Source organism: Paroedura picta, chromosome 3 (assembly GCF_049243985.1).
Source record: "Paroedura picta isolate Pp20150507F chromosome 3, Ppicta_v3.0, whole genome shotgun sequence".
NCBI classification, from domain to species: domain Eukaryota; kingdom Metazoa; phylum Chordata; class Lepidosauria; order Squamata; family Gekkonidae; genus Paroedura; species Paroedura picta.
This window is the reverse complement of record NC_135371.1, coordinates 64392992-64407053: the sequence shown is the minus strand read 5'-3', so window position 1 is coordinate 64407053 and position 14062 is coordinate 64392992. Positions and strand designations below refer to the sequence as shown.

The window sequence follows — 14062 nt, the reverse complement described above, 5'->3', positions numbered from 1 at the left end:
TTCTGCTGATGTTCTCTGGTGGAATTCAGAGGAACCAGCTTTTCATTTCCCAGTCTTTGAACAGCATCACACCAGTGAACTGGCTATCTGAGTGACAGTGGAATACTAAGAGCATTTCTGCACCTGTTTTTTTAAAAAAGCAAGCTGCCTGGAGCAATGAATAGGTGTAGCAGCGTGCAGGAAAAGCCAAAAATAATTTTCTCCCAAAGTTGTAACACAAAGCATGCCTCTCTTAAATCCCCCCCCCCCCAAATTAGGAATGAGATTTTTTTTCAAGTATCAAGACTCATGATTGCATAATGGGTGGCATTTAAAAAAGCACTATGCATCTAGATGCACAGGTGTTTCAATGGAAACGGATTGAATAATAAAAAAAAATAGTGGGTTTTGCGGGCCCTTCAAAACTTTGAGAAAGGAGATTGATTGCCTGGCTTGACTGACAGATGGAAGAGAGTTGCGTGTAAAGCGCGTTGCTCTCTTCCGCCATTTCAAGCAGGCATGTGGAGGGTGAGAAGTGCAAAAAGGCAGCAGAGAAGAGCAAGACAGGAAAAAGGTGAAGAGGGGCCAGGAGGCACGATTATATTTAGTGTTATGCCATTTGGCTGGCGTAACCCTATTTTTACAGATGTACAGAAATGACCTAACTCTGAGAACTGCTGTTAACTTCACAAGTACTTGGCAGTCCACTTTTTGGAACACTGTTGTCCTCAATAACTCTTACCTTTGTGTAACTATACTTGATGATAGAGAAGGGCCCCTGTCATCATCAGGAGCTCTCACTTATTTTGGTTTCAATGGTAATACTTGATGACAAAAGACAAATATTGGTAAAGTTTGTTTTTGTGGAACAACTCATAACATTAGACCTTGTCTGAAGAAGAATTTGAAACAGAGAGCCACTTTGGAAACTGTCTTTCACGAGGTTTATCAGAATAAAAGAAAGAAGACGTTTTACACAAGTTTCTCTGCATTAACTTCATTTCATGTTGATGTTTAGAGCCAACACAGGTTCTTGTTTTGGTTGCTTTCTGCACTGTGTTCTCCAGTATCTTTTGCTTCTATTACATTATTGCCACAAGAAATACGTGACTCCATAGCTGGGAAGGAGATCCCTCTGCCCAGGTTAGAGTGGCTAGAGTGTCTTTCAAAGGAGTACTTCTCTTTGGAGGAGGAGGTATGGACAGATATTTGGTGGAGGACAAAGACAAGAAAAAATGGATTACAAGCCCAAGAAGTATTTTCAGTCATTTCACGGGCCCAAAGAGTCTTCAGGACTTCAACCACCTAAGTTGTTAGAAGGCAGATGGCAGCCTAAGCAGTCAGGCAGAAATTGTCCTTCCTTCCTTAGAAACACGAGACAGAGTTCCAAGACCACAAAAGGCCTTCTACAGCATGACTACAGTGAGGCTCAACCGGTTCTAAAGGCTGAGGACCAATTTCAAAAGTTTGCATACCAATGGAAGCACATAATTGGCAATCAATGGGTGATAGAGACTGTCTACTAGACCTACTCTCTGCAGGTTTCTGCAGGTACTAAAGTGCTGTTTTCCGCAGAAGCATCTTCTTACCAAGGTCATTCATTATCTGTTGGTCATTGTAACAATAGAGTTAGTTAGTACCAGAGGCTTATTGTCCCAAAAATGAAGGGATGTGATTCTAGATCTCAAATGACTAAATAGGAGAATAAAAAAAAATCAGAATAGGAACCCTAAAATCCATAGTTTCATTAATACAGAAGGGGAACTTTCTAGGTTCAATAAGTCCCTCAGAGGCTTACTTACACATGCTGATTTGGAATTCTCATCAGAGGTTCCTGTGCTTTGCTGTCACTTCCAATACAGGGCTTTCCCCTTCAGTCTCAAATCTGCTCCACGGGTATTCACCAAAATCTTGGTTTTTCTAAGGGCGCACATGAGAACTCAGGGCATGTAAATTTTTCCTTAACTATCTTGCCTTTGAGTGATGGAGGATGTTCAGTGGATAGTTCTTTCCTTCAATTCCATGCCCCATTCACAAGAGCTCAACTGCACACAAAAAGCAGGAACCATGGTTCTTGTGTGTGTGTTCTCTCATTTTTCATTTTTGACATCCTAAACAGGTGCTGCAGGAATGGAGACATACTCCTTTGGTTATCTTCTTATAGATGATTTTCTGCTGATGTTCTCTGGTGGAATTCAGAGGAACCAGCTTTTCATTTCCCGGTCTTTGAACAGCATCACACCAGTGAACTGGCCATCTGAAACACAGTTTCATGATCAACTGAAGAACAATCTAACCCTTTTTTCATATATGGTGGAGATGTGAGAAAATAAGAAAATTTTGGATAAAAGTTCATGCTATAAGAAGAGATGTTTAATGTTAAATGTTCTTTGTGAACAGAATATATGTTTGTGTCCTGAAAGTCCACCACTGCAAGCAAAAAACTTCTTTTTTTACGCAACAGCAGCGAGATTGGTGTTAGCCAAAGCCTGGAAATCACTGGAAATACCATCTATTCCTACTTGGCTTGATAAAATGGTTGAACTCTTGAAAATGGTGAAGAATACCAAGAACCCTTACAGGGGGAAGTGATGTTCATGGTGAGACAGCTGGGATAATGATATGATAAAGTGGTCCAGGTTTCATAAGCTGCTACAGAAGTTTTTCTTCTCTAGCAGTATGTCATAGGCAAGAAGAAGTTCAAACTTGTTCATCTGGTGACCTTGCTGATTCAAAATTATATTGGTGGATGGAGTCTTCCAGGTTTCTAGAAAGGGTTCCTTTACAGCAGTGGTCCCCAACCTTTTTGCGGTTGAGGACCGCCTCCAGGGGTGGGGGAGAGCCGGTGGCCCGGGCGCCGCGCACGCACAGCAGCTGCATGCAAACACGCATGTGCAGAGTTGCCGTACATGCACATTTGCGCCAGCAGGGGATACTAACGCGCGTGCGCGGCAGCTCCGCGCAGGCGTGTTTATGTCCACCAGCATGCCTGCGGCCGCGACTACCTCTTCCCCCCCTCTCGCAGCGAGAAGCTAGCAGGGCTGCAAGCAAAGTGGCCGCTTTGGCGGCCACTTCGCTCGCGGCCTAGCGAGCTTCTTGCTGTGGGGATGGGGGAGAGGTAGGCACGGCCGGCAGCGGCCTGGTACCGAGGCCTTCGCAGCCCGGTACCAGGCCACAGACCGGGGGTTGACGACCCCCACTTTACAGGATCCAACAAGATTGATATTGACATTGGATGTCAGCCTTTTGTGCTGAGGTGCTTATTCCCAGGGGAAAATGGCTCAGGGTCTCAGGACTTTGGAAGAGGCATCCCAAAGTATCAATCATTAAAAGTTTAGAGCCATAAGATTGGGGATGACATCCTTTCAGGATCTCCTTTCAGGTCAGAATATTTTGGTTCATATGGACAATGTGACTGCCAATACTTACGTCAGTCATCGGAACAGCACTGTCAGGAACCAAGCAGTTGAGAGTGACCCAGCAGATTCACACAACAGACACCACTCTCAGGCCTCGGGCTGAAGCTTTAAGGAAAAGTATTTGAGAATCAGGATATGGATCAGCACAGCACATAAGCTCATAGACAGGAACCTTGACAGAGACACAGAGAAGGGGGCTTGCACAGAAAATATACTTTGGCTTGGGGAGGGGGATCATGGAAGTAGCTTTTGGCGGGAACAGGGATTCACACGGAAAAGGGCAATATTGCTCTCAGATCTGAGAAGTGTCAAAACAGCCCATCCAGACATCTGGTGTTTTGGCAGCTAGGCCTCCTTGGGCGAGGAGATAAGGGGAAGGACTGCAGGATGAGCTTTTGAAATGCAAGAAGGATATGGGAGGGGACTGCTGAGAGGACCCAGGGAAGTGTCACAACTCAGCGGGAAATCTGGGAGCACGAAGGAATAAAGCAGCCTCAAAGAAAGTGGAAATCGCAGGTCAGGAACTGGGGTTCATGACAAGCGCAAAGTCTTGGGCTCTCAATGTAGGGAGAAGTTGTTGATGCAATGGGTGGAGACCCATCTCAGTTCAATCAAGTCTGTTCATGTGGTAGGAGAGAGAAACAGCTTAGTGGATTGGCTCAGAGGACTCTAAACCAATCAGAATGGATATTGAACAAAACAACTTTCCTTCAGATATGTTGCAAGTTTGGCAGAGTGGAAGTGAACCTCTTTGCATCGGATCAGAATTTTCAAGTACCAAGCTTCATTTCAGAATGTAACGGGGGTGGACACTTTAAGTTGTGAGCGACCACAGAAACTACTGTATGCCTTTCTTCCAATGCAGATAATTCAAAGAGTGATTCAGAGGGTGACTTAGAGGCAGAAGTAGTGTTAGTGGCTCCTTTCTGGTCACAGAATTCCAATCAGGCCAGACCATCTTCTTCACAGGCCTTGGCTCATTTTCAGCCAGAGTGTTAAAACTTACCGTCTGGAGGCTGAGTGGTCACAGTTTAGAGAGTTAGGTTATAAGGGCAAGGTTATTGACATCTTGATATTGCTTCCTGAAAGGGGTTCGTAAACTGGGTATATAATAATTACTGGCAGGTGTTTCAGTCATGGGTCAAATCTGTACTTTACTTTTTATCCTCTCCCAGGCCAAATACCCCCCAGCACTTCATTCAATTTCCATTTTGATTTGTGGCACTTTAAATTTTCCCTTTGCAATGTCCATAATCGAGTCCGTGGTTATGCTACCTTTTCTCTGCGATATCCAGGAGTGGATAAAACTCACTACATCTGAGAATAGCATTCTGAAAGCAAGTATAGATGTCAGTGTTTTGCTGGATTAACTTCCTTCCCCTTCTCTGCCATTCCAATGCTGTAGTGAAGCAGTCTGTCGTTGATTGGTCATGGCATCAATTCAAAGACTGCAGGAAAACTTGTTTCCAATTGTAATTCCCTCTCAGGATATATTTTGTCCTCATTTTGGGATCTGTTTTAAAGTGACTGTGCTCCAAAAGCCCATTTCTATGAGCAGAGACTTGCCTTTTAGATTTACTTTCCCCTCCTTGTTCTCTGTGAGGCTGCTGCCTCCCCTGCCCCCACCCTGCTTACACAAGAAAAGAAAGATAAAAAAGCACCCTTGTGCTCCACTTGCCCCTCCCCCAGCTTGCTCTGGCTGTATCATTGGGAGGCAAAAGGCAGGAAATAAAGCACTCTCCAGCCTTGTGCTCCTTCAATGCCAGCTGGAGCTTCACTCAACCCCTACATCAAGCAGGAAGGAGACAGAAAATTAGGACAATGCAAATGAAGACAGGTGACCTGTTTCAGGTTGGGGAAAAGGAAGGCTTTAGATCTGTTTTCAAATTGATCAGAGTTTGACAGGATTTACAGTGGAAAAAAAATTTAAGTGCAGATATGACCATGGTATTCTTTCAAGGGTTTAGTTCCCCTTTTCACTAAGGTAGGAGATATCCTTGCCTTTTTACAAGATGGTTTGGGCAAAGGCCTTAGCACTATCACCCTTAAAAGTCAGGTTGCACTTATTTCAGTTGTTAGAGGAAACAGGAGGGGAAAGTCTTTCTCCCAGCATCCACATGTTCAGTTTCGTAGGGGTGCCTCTTTGATTAATCCTCCCCAAGTACATTGTTTCCCCACTTGGAGCTTGAGCCTATGGCCACCTGTCCTCTTGTGGAATTAACTTTCAGATCAATTTTCCTAGTTGGTATCACTTTTGTTAGCAAGATTTTTTAACGTAGAGCCCTCTTAGCTGATAAGGAGTTTTGTGTTTTTCACAATGATAAAGTTGTGTTATGCCCAGACCTGGCCTTCATTCCAAAAGTAAATTCTATTTTCCAAAGAGTAGAAGATTTGGTTCTTCCTTCTTTTTGTCCCAATCCCTTATATCCTCAGGAGGAATGGCATTGTTTTGATGTGAAGAGGGCTTTGAGTTTATTTTTATTGATAGGACTAAGTCCTTCTGTATATCTGATTCTTTGTTTCAGGAAGGTTTCCTGAGGAAACAAGGTTTTTACAGCTTCTCTTAGCAGGTGGATTAGAGGCTGTGAAATTCTCATCTACATGTCTGGAGCCTCCTGCTGGAGTAACGGCTCATTATCTTGGGGGAGGGGGCTAATTTAGCTGTTTACTGGTCCTTTCATTAGAGACTATTTGTAAGGTGGCCACCTGGATATCAGTGCACTCCTTCATCAGGCATCTCAGAATTGACAAATTAGCCTCTGTTGAGGTTGCCTTTGGTAGAATGGCTTTGCGCAGCAGGGCACCTTTGTCTAAGGGCCAGAGTTTCTCCTTCCCAGGGATACACTGCTTTTTAATGTCCCATGAGTGGAGATGCCCTCTTTGAGACCACTGGAGAAAGATTTTTTTCATTTACTGTGAATCTTCCTTCTCAGTGGACCAGGTCCAGGGCAGTCTATTCCCACACAAGGTTTTCCCCACCCCTAATTCCAACTCCTGGAGCCCATGGAAGAAGCCCTTCTCCTACAGGAATTGCAAAGATTGGCAATCTTGCCAGCCAACTGGAGGATCTTCTTCCCATGAGACTACCCCACCCCTGTTCTACAGAGAAGGAAGATTCATGGTGAGAAAAATCTTCTGCTTGATCCAACTTCAGATAGGGAGGTGAGCTAGAAGTAGGTCAACATCTAGCTGTGAGAACGAGGAGGAAAGAACAGCATGATCAGTATCTTGCTATAGAAAAACTATTTTCATACATCTAACAGAGGCCAAGGCCAAGTTGAGATGCCCTGTTACAGGAGGAAATATAGATCTGAGAAGTACAAAGTGAGACAATATATTATATATAAAGACTGTAAAGTGACGAATTGATGGTTTGAGACCTTCTTGCTCCCGTTACTCCTTGAGTCTCAAAGCTGTTTACAATCCCGTTCCCTTCTCTTCCCCACAACAGGCACCTTATGAGGCAGGTGGTTCTGAGAGATTTCTGAGAGAACTGGGACTGTCCCAAGGCTGCCCAGCAGGAATCAAACCCAGTTGTCCAGATTATAGTCCACTGCTCTTAACGACACACCATGTTAGTTCCAAAAGTGACTCCTGATGCTTGCTAGACATGTGTTAAGTTTTCCTTTCAAATCTACATATCCTGTGGTAATCTCTCACCCATGCTGCACATGGAGTGAATACCAGTAGTGAAGGTTTGATGTGTGACTCAATGCATAAAATGTTATATGCTTTATGTAATGCTTAATTTGTGCCAGGGCTCACAAAGGGTCTATCTTGGTATTTGTTGTTAATGTCCTGAATATATGAAGACAAACAAGCCTTTGATCAGGGGCAGAGTGCATTTCTTTCTCTGTAGAGTGACTACACAGAGTCTCCAAACAGAGACTGTGGGCAAAGTTGGTGGAGTCTTTGGGAGACCGGCTTCTTGATCAGAGGGGAGTCAGGCAGACTATGGCCTCTATATCTCTTGCTAGACCTTAGGCCCTGGATATATGTAGACCACCAAATTATCAGTGTGGAAATAGTCTGTGTTGCACATCATACCCTTAACCTCAAGTTCCAGCCGTTGATGGATGGTGACATGTCTTACTGCAAGGATGGTGAATTTCTGGCTATGAATAGTATTTACAACAAGACTGAAAGTAAAGAGATGCTGCAAAGCTCTTTGTGACCCATGCACAGCTCTTGCACCTGATTCCTTGGCCACCTTGGACCTTCTGGTTGCCATTGGTTGCCACAGGAGATCTGCTGTGAGCTCCTTGTTACACATAGTCATCCAACTGCACACAACTTTGCCAAGATTAATATCCCCCCCCCGAACAACAACAAAAACAGTCCTACACTCTGAAAAGGAAGATTGCTGAATGGGGAGGGTTTTCTTAACTCATTTATAGCCAGTTTTCCACACACGAAAACTTTCTTTTAGACTAAGGTGACCAGATTTTAACATTGGTAAAGTGGGACACCATTGACCGGAGGGGGGTTCTTGATTTAAAAATTGGTCTATATGGAGCAACAAAAAGTTTCATAGAATGCATAGAATGCAAAAAATAGCATTGTAATATATATATTTTAATTTAAACATAAGTACAATTTGCCAGGTACCCCCAGATGTTCCTCCAAAAGTGGGACAATCTGGTCACCTTATTTTAGACCTGTAGAAGAAATTCTCTTGGGCAGAGTCAAGCAGAGGGGTCAGTTGGGCACCAGAGGGCGCTGCAATACAAATTACTGGCCATGCGATGAACCAGCTAGCAACAGCAGAGGTTTGGGCTGTATGTCTGTTTATGCTGCCTGTTTAGGGAATGAAGGGGATTGTTCCCATATGGGACCACCTTTGGGAATGCTAGGGCAGCGGCACAAAGGATGAGAAGAACACAAATAATCACTTTTAAGATGGCCACTCTGCCCTAAATTTAGAATTCCCAGCGCCCCGACACAGCCCCAGCCCACCCCTCCACCATGCATGCGTGGCCTCCCACACATGCGTTTTTGCCCTCCCCACAGCCGCGCAGCCCCCCCCACAGCTGCACCGCTTCCCCTGCAGGCCCACCGCCTCCATGATTCCACCTCCCCCTGCCTATGCGAGGGGAAGAGGACACCGCCCGATGCCCCAAATCGACTGCCTATGCAGCTGCTGCCCACAGCCCCACAGCCGTGCCGTTCCCAACGGGGAGGATTCATAGACTGTTGAGTGGCCTGCGTCTTCCGCTTTGCCTTGCTTTATGGCCATCCAGTTTCAGGGGGGGGGGTGGCTGTGAGAAATGGGGATGGGTGGGTGGGTGCGCCTCAGCGTCTCCCTTCCCCTTCCCCCTTCTCTCCTTTCAAAGCCCATTTTTATAAATGGGCTTTGAAACTAGTCTTCCATACTTTACATGGCAAGTCAAATCCTGTGAGCTTCCCATGGGTGTGTAGAAGGTTATGGAGATTGGGTGGAAGTGATTTTATTCATGTTCGCAACCTTTCATTTCCTCGATGGAAATGTTGTGATAGCAGGATTTGTGCAGATCTTATTGCCATGTGTTGGGACTTCAGTCTTTTGTTTGACAAACCAGTTGTAAAGATAGCAGCAGGGAAACTGCAGGAATTCCAAACAAGCTGAACACAAGTGAAGGTTTAGCTAGGCCATTACATTTGCTGAGATTAATTCCTTCATGTACTTCTGTCTATTCCAGTCCTATAAACTGCCTGGCTTCTGCTAAGTAGACTGGTCTGCATTACCTACATAGCTGTATGTAAGTACTTATGTAAGAATGAAAGAGATGCATCGTGACCAATATCATCTGAAGAGAAAGGGAAGGGTTTTTCAGAGCAGAGTTCTGACGTCCCAGTATTAAAACAAGAAAACAATAACTATATACCCAAAACAAGATCCATATACAACTTTAGAGCAATCCAGTCAGTTAAGCAATGTGGATCAATCCCTGGGTCTTGAAAGGGGGCAATTTCAATCCAAAACTACTGATAAAATGAGACAACCCCCCTCCTTTTCTTTAACTGGGTTACTGAGAATGAATGAGCAAAATATTATCTCCGTTGCTTGGAAGAGCCAACCTCTGCTGGAAAGTTTTTAACTCTGAATGGATTTTATTGTGTTGTTAGAGCTAGCATCTCATGAAAGTTAATTGATCACCACATTCCGATTCTGCCTAGATTTCTCTAGGCAGCATCACTGTTACCAGTGGGATTTTTCTCTACACTCCAACAGCCGGGGTGATATTATTGAATTTGGGGAGAGAACTTGGAAAACCACCAGCTGTCTCTGTGTTTGTGTTTCAATTTGATATTGCATTTGTTTCTTTGTGACTAAATAATAATTATTCAGAACTGACTTTGACTTTGCAAACAGACAGGTAACAAAATCTTATCAGGCAAGCTTAGAACCTGTGGAAAGAACAGTCATATCATTTCCTAGATCAAGACTTTGTTGAAAGGGAGGAAACGGTGTGGGGGTCAGGACTGACAAGCCATCCGTGATGACTGCAGAAAAAGAGTTAAGAGGAGGCCCCTGAAATCTGTGTGAAACTTTCTCTTTATAGCATAGTCATTAATGACCTGGCAAGAAGAATGAACAGTCAAGTGACTAAATTTTCAGCTGGTGCTAAATTATTCAACACAGTTAAGTCGAAAGCAGACTGTGAGGATTTACAGAAGACTTTTGCAGTGTTGGGAGAAAGGGCAATGGAAATGGCAGGTGAAATTAAATGTTTGTAAATGCAAAGCGAATCACACGTAGGAAAAATACAGCCGAGTTCTATGTCTACTTCACTGAATTCTAGCAACCAGCCTTCTAAAAACAGAGCATGCCATATATTCATTGAGGTTATCAAAAAGTGCAAATTGTGTTAGGGATGCTTTGGAAAATGAAGAAGATAAATAGAAAAGAGATAAAAATCTGAAACAAATGACAGAGAAAAATATAGGGGATTTGTTATAAAAGAGGCAGGTAGAATCATAAATGATTTGCACAAAGTGGATATTGTGTTTAATTAAAGTGTTCGTTCTGCAACCACCGCAAATAACCTTTGGAATCTTTTAGTGGGGAAGGTAGATGGTAATAGCCAATAGTGTGATTTGCTGAATAACAACAAATAGAAAGCACACGGGTGCACACTGATCAGTTGAGGCTGGAGTACTTTCATGAGACTTCCTGCTGCCATACAACTTCTCTACCCCTGCATTTATTGTATTTAATCTATGAGTATTTTATCCCATTGTTCCAAATCAGCTCAGACTGGCTGAAAGGATATGGTTAGATGAGTTACTTATTTTGATTTACCAAAGCTGTGCTTCAGGTATGTCTACAATAAATAAACATATCCATTTTTAAACTGTTATGTAAAAACATAAACCAAAGAATCCTGGCGATTATGTTGGGAATTGAGAAGGCAGTGAAAGTTCTTTTGGAGATCCATAGTCCCCAGCAAAGAAATATACCTCCAATTATTGCCTGAACAGATTTAAGGAGACACTGTAGTTACAACATCACAATTGCTATGGAGAAGTGGGCCACGTGAAAATACTTCCACTTCACAGGATTGGTTTTTTGTTAATTTGTATGACTGATAATATTCGGTTAAAGCTGAAACTGTTTTATTCATTAGCCATTTTGAGTCTTATTTGACTAGCTCGGTTTTATATTTTTTGTAGCACATGTATTCTTCTGCTTTAAAAATACTGTCCCAAAAAGGAGCATTATGTTATGATAATTTAAGATGCTTTAAAAAAGAAATTATATGATTTGGTAATCTTGATTGTTTTTAGCATTATCGCTTTTATTCTTGTTGTGAATTGCGATGGGCAGATTTCTGGAGATGGAGTTTGTAAGTAATCTTCTAAACAAATAATAACACTCCAGTTTAGGGGAACCATCAGATCAGTTCCTTGCAGATCTAACTTCCGAGACAGGCGAGATGTGATGCAACACCACCTCCATAGATCTAAGAGAATGGGAAGGGACGCATGGAAGGAACTATTCCTGTAGGTACATAGACCCTACATATCTGTATGTATCCTTAGCCATGTGCTTTTCTGTCCATGTGAGAGTTGTTCTGGTGGCTTTAAGAGCTAAATTAGCACGATTTCATCACACCACTAGAAGGCCTGGTTAGACAAACCAATTGAGATTTTTTGAGTCACACTCATCTATATTTTGATAGTTTGTGAATGCAAAGATCAATACTGACAATTCAACAACAACCTGTCATCAGTTCATCACTATTCATTGATTTGGCAGGAGTTTAGAGTATGCTAATTTTGGAGTAATAATGGAACAGTATTTACTATACACTGCCAAGATGGCAAAAAATATTTTCTAGTGGAATTGCCCCCAAAGGAGCATCAGTATATTAAATGCATCCTAGTGAATAAATCACTCGCTGAAGCATCTGAACAGCAATGACTTGCATGGCCACGGGTCTGTTGAACTAAAACCTTTAAAAAGATAGGCATAAAAATAGTGACTTCAATGTAGTGGATTCTGCTCCAAAAGGAAGCACAGTGAAGTCTCTGGGGCAGAATCTGGTGTCCTTCCTTGAAGCTACTAAGTGGGATTCTCTGCCTACATATCTGGTCATAAGATATATGTTCCAGGACACCATTGACTGATGCAATGAAATGATCCAGCTGAAGTGTTTAAGGAAATAGAACCAATGAAATGCTCTTTTTATTGTGTTTGCCAGGATATCTCTGGGGGAAAGCAAAAGCTCATTTTGGCAAAGTAGTATTTGGGCTTGATTTTGGAATTTCAGCCAATGGAATTTACTAGGTGGCTTATCTTGGGTTCGGGAGTCTCCTCCAGTGTACAGATATCTCATGATGAAGCCTCAGGGTGAAACTTGATATGGCAATTCTCCATGGTTTAGTTCCCTCCCAGAATTCCAGATGAAGAGATGAAAATTCTCAGACATCTGCCCCTGGATAAGAGGTGTGTGGATTTATACATGGATTTTCTTTTTCTGGTTTCACCCATTGCTGGCAAAGTGAAGAAAAATTGCAGAGCCAAGGAGTTCAAAATACATCCTAATAGGAATTTAGCCTTTCAACATTCCAGGGCTGGTAGCCACCTTTAAAATCACAGTTTACTGTGACATAAAACAGCCACAAAACGTTGCAAGCTAATACTCAGGGTTTTGGACTTTGAAATATTTCAGCTAATGCAGATTAAAAAAAAAGTGAAATTGACTACCTTGGGCATGCTTCATATTTGTAAGCAGTCACATGGGTAGCCACTGGAAGCAAATGTGCAGTGGCAGCTCTATGTGGCCAGCCAGTTGTATTTGCCATGCCAGCACATGACATTCTGGATCCGGGCAGCAATCAGTAACCAATGCAGCTGCCTCAGTACAGGCTGGATATGGGACCTCCAAGATGTACCTGTGAGTACCCTAGCAGCTGAATTTTGCATCAGCTGCAATTTCCGAATCAAGCCCAAGGGTAGGCCTGCATAGAGCGAATTACAGAAACCTATTATGGAGATGGCTGTCGGATGGATCACTGTGGCCAGGTGTTAGGAGGACAGGTAGGGCACTAATAGTTGAGCCTGGCAAAGGTGGAAAAATGCCTGGCTAGCTACCCTCTTGACCTGTGCCTCTAAAGTTAGAGAGGTATCAATGGTCACCCCCAAATTCCTAGCCTGGGATGCAGTGGCAAGTTGCATCCCTGCCAGGGTGGGTAAACACACTTCCTGGTCCACCCCCCTCCTTACCAGCCACAGGACCTCCGACTTAGAAGGGTTGAGTTTCAGGTGACTCTGCTCAAGTCATTTAGTCATGGCTTCCAAACATCTGGCAAATGGTTCTGGAGGAGAGTCCGGGTGGCCGTCCATGAGGAGATAGAGCTGAGTGTCATCAGCGTACTGATGACATCTCAGCCCAAAGCTCCGCACCAGTTGGGCCAGAGGGTGCATAATGATGTTGAGCAGCATGGGGGAGAGAACTGAGCCCTGATGGACTCCACAAGGGAGTCTGTAAGAGTGCAAAAACTTATCCCCTACAGCCACCCTCTGGATCTGTTTATGGAATAAGGAGCATGCCCGGCTAAGAGCTGTGCCTCATATTCCCATCCCGGTGGGGTGGTGTGCCAGCAGTTCATGGTCAACCACATCAAACATGGCCAACAGATCTAAGAGAACAAGCATGGCCAACCTGTCTCGATCCAACTGGTGACAGAGGTCTTCCATCAGGATGACCAACACCATCTCCATCCCGTGGCCAGGATGAAAGCCAGACTGATATGGGTCGAGGGTCAAAGTTTCTTTCAGGAACACCAAGGTCCACCATGGCCCTTTCAACCACCTTACCCAGGAATGCTAAATGCACAACTGGACAGTCATTGGCCGGATCCCGTGGGTCCAGAGATGGTTTCTTAAGGAGAGGGCAAACCAATGCCTCCTTTAGCAGCTCAGGGAACTCCCTGATCAACAGGAAGTAGTTGTACAAATGTCTACTGCGACAGTTCTGGTGGGATAGTTTTGAGTTTTCTTAGATATTGTCTGAAACTCTACAGATGCCTACCACACCAGTTGGATGACTTTGACCTTGTACCAAAGAGAGAAAGAGAAAGAATGTGTGCATCATGGTGAAATCCACTCTACAAATACCATTACACCTCTGAAACAGTATTCCCAGCCTATGTTTCCAAAGGGTGGATAAACTGAAGGG

At 43.6% G+C, this 14062-nt stretch overlaps 1 protein-coding gene across 2 annotated transcripts in view; it reads right to left on the bottom strand.

The window, feature by feature from the left end:
- The window catches only part of CAMKV (CaM kinase like vesicle associated), an 89694-nt gene that overhangs the window by 40447 nt on the left and 35185 nt on the right, over nucleotides 1-14062 (bottom strand). The window contains exon 2 of one of the 2 annotated variants that reach the window (XM_077326043.1): nucleotides 3409-3503. The exons of the other annotated variant lie outside the window; for it this stretch is intronic. The gene's annotated coding sequence lies outside the window, so the exon portion shown is untranslated. The remainder of the gene's footprint in view (nucleotides 1-3408; nucleotides 3504-14062) is intronic. 2 annotated transcript variants of the gene reach the window in all.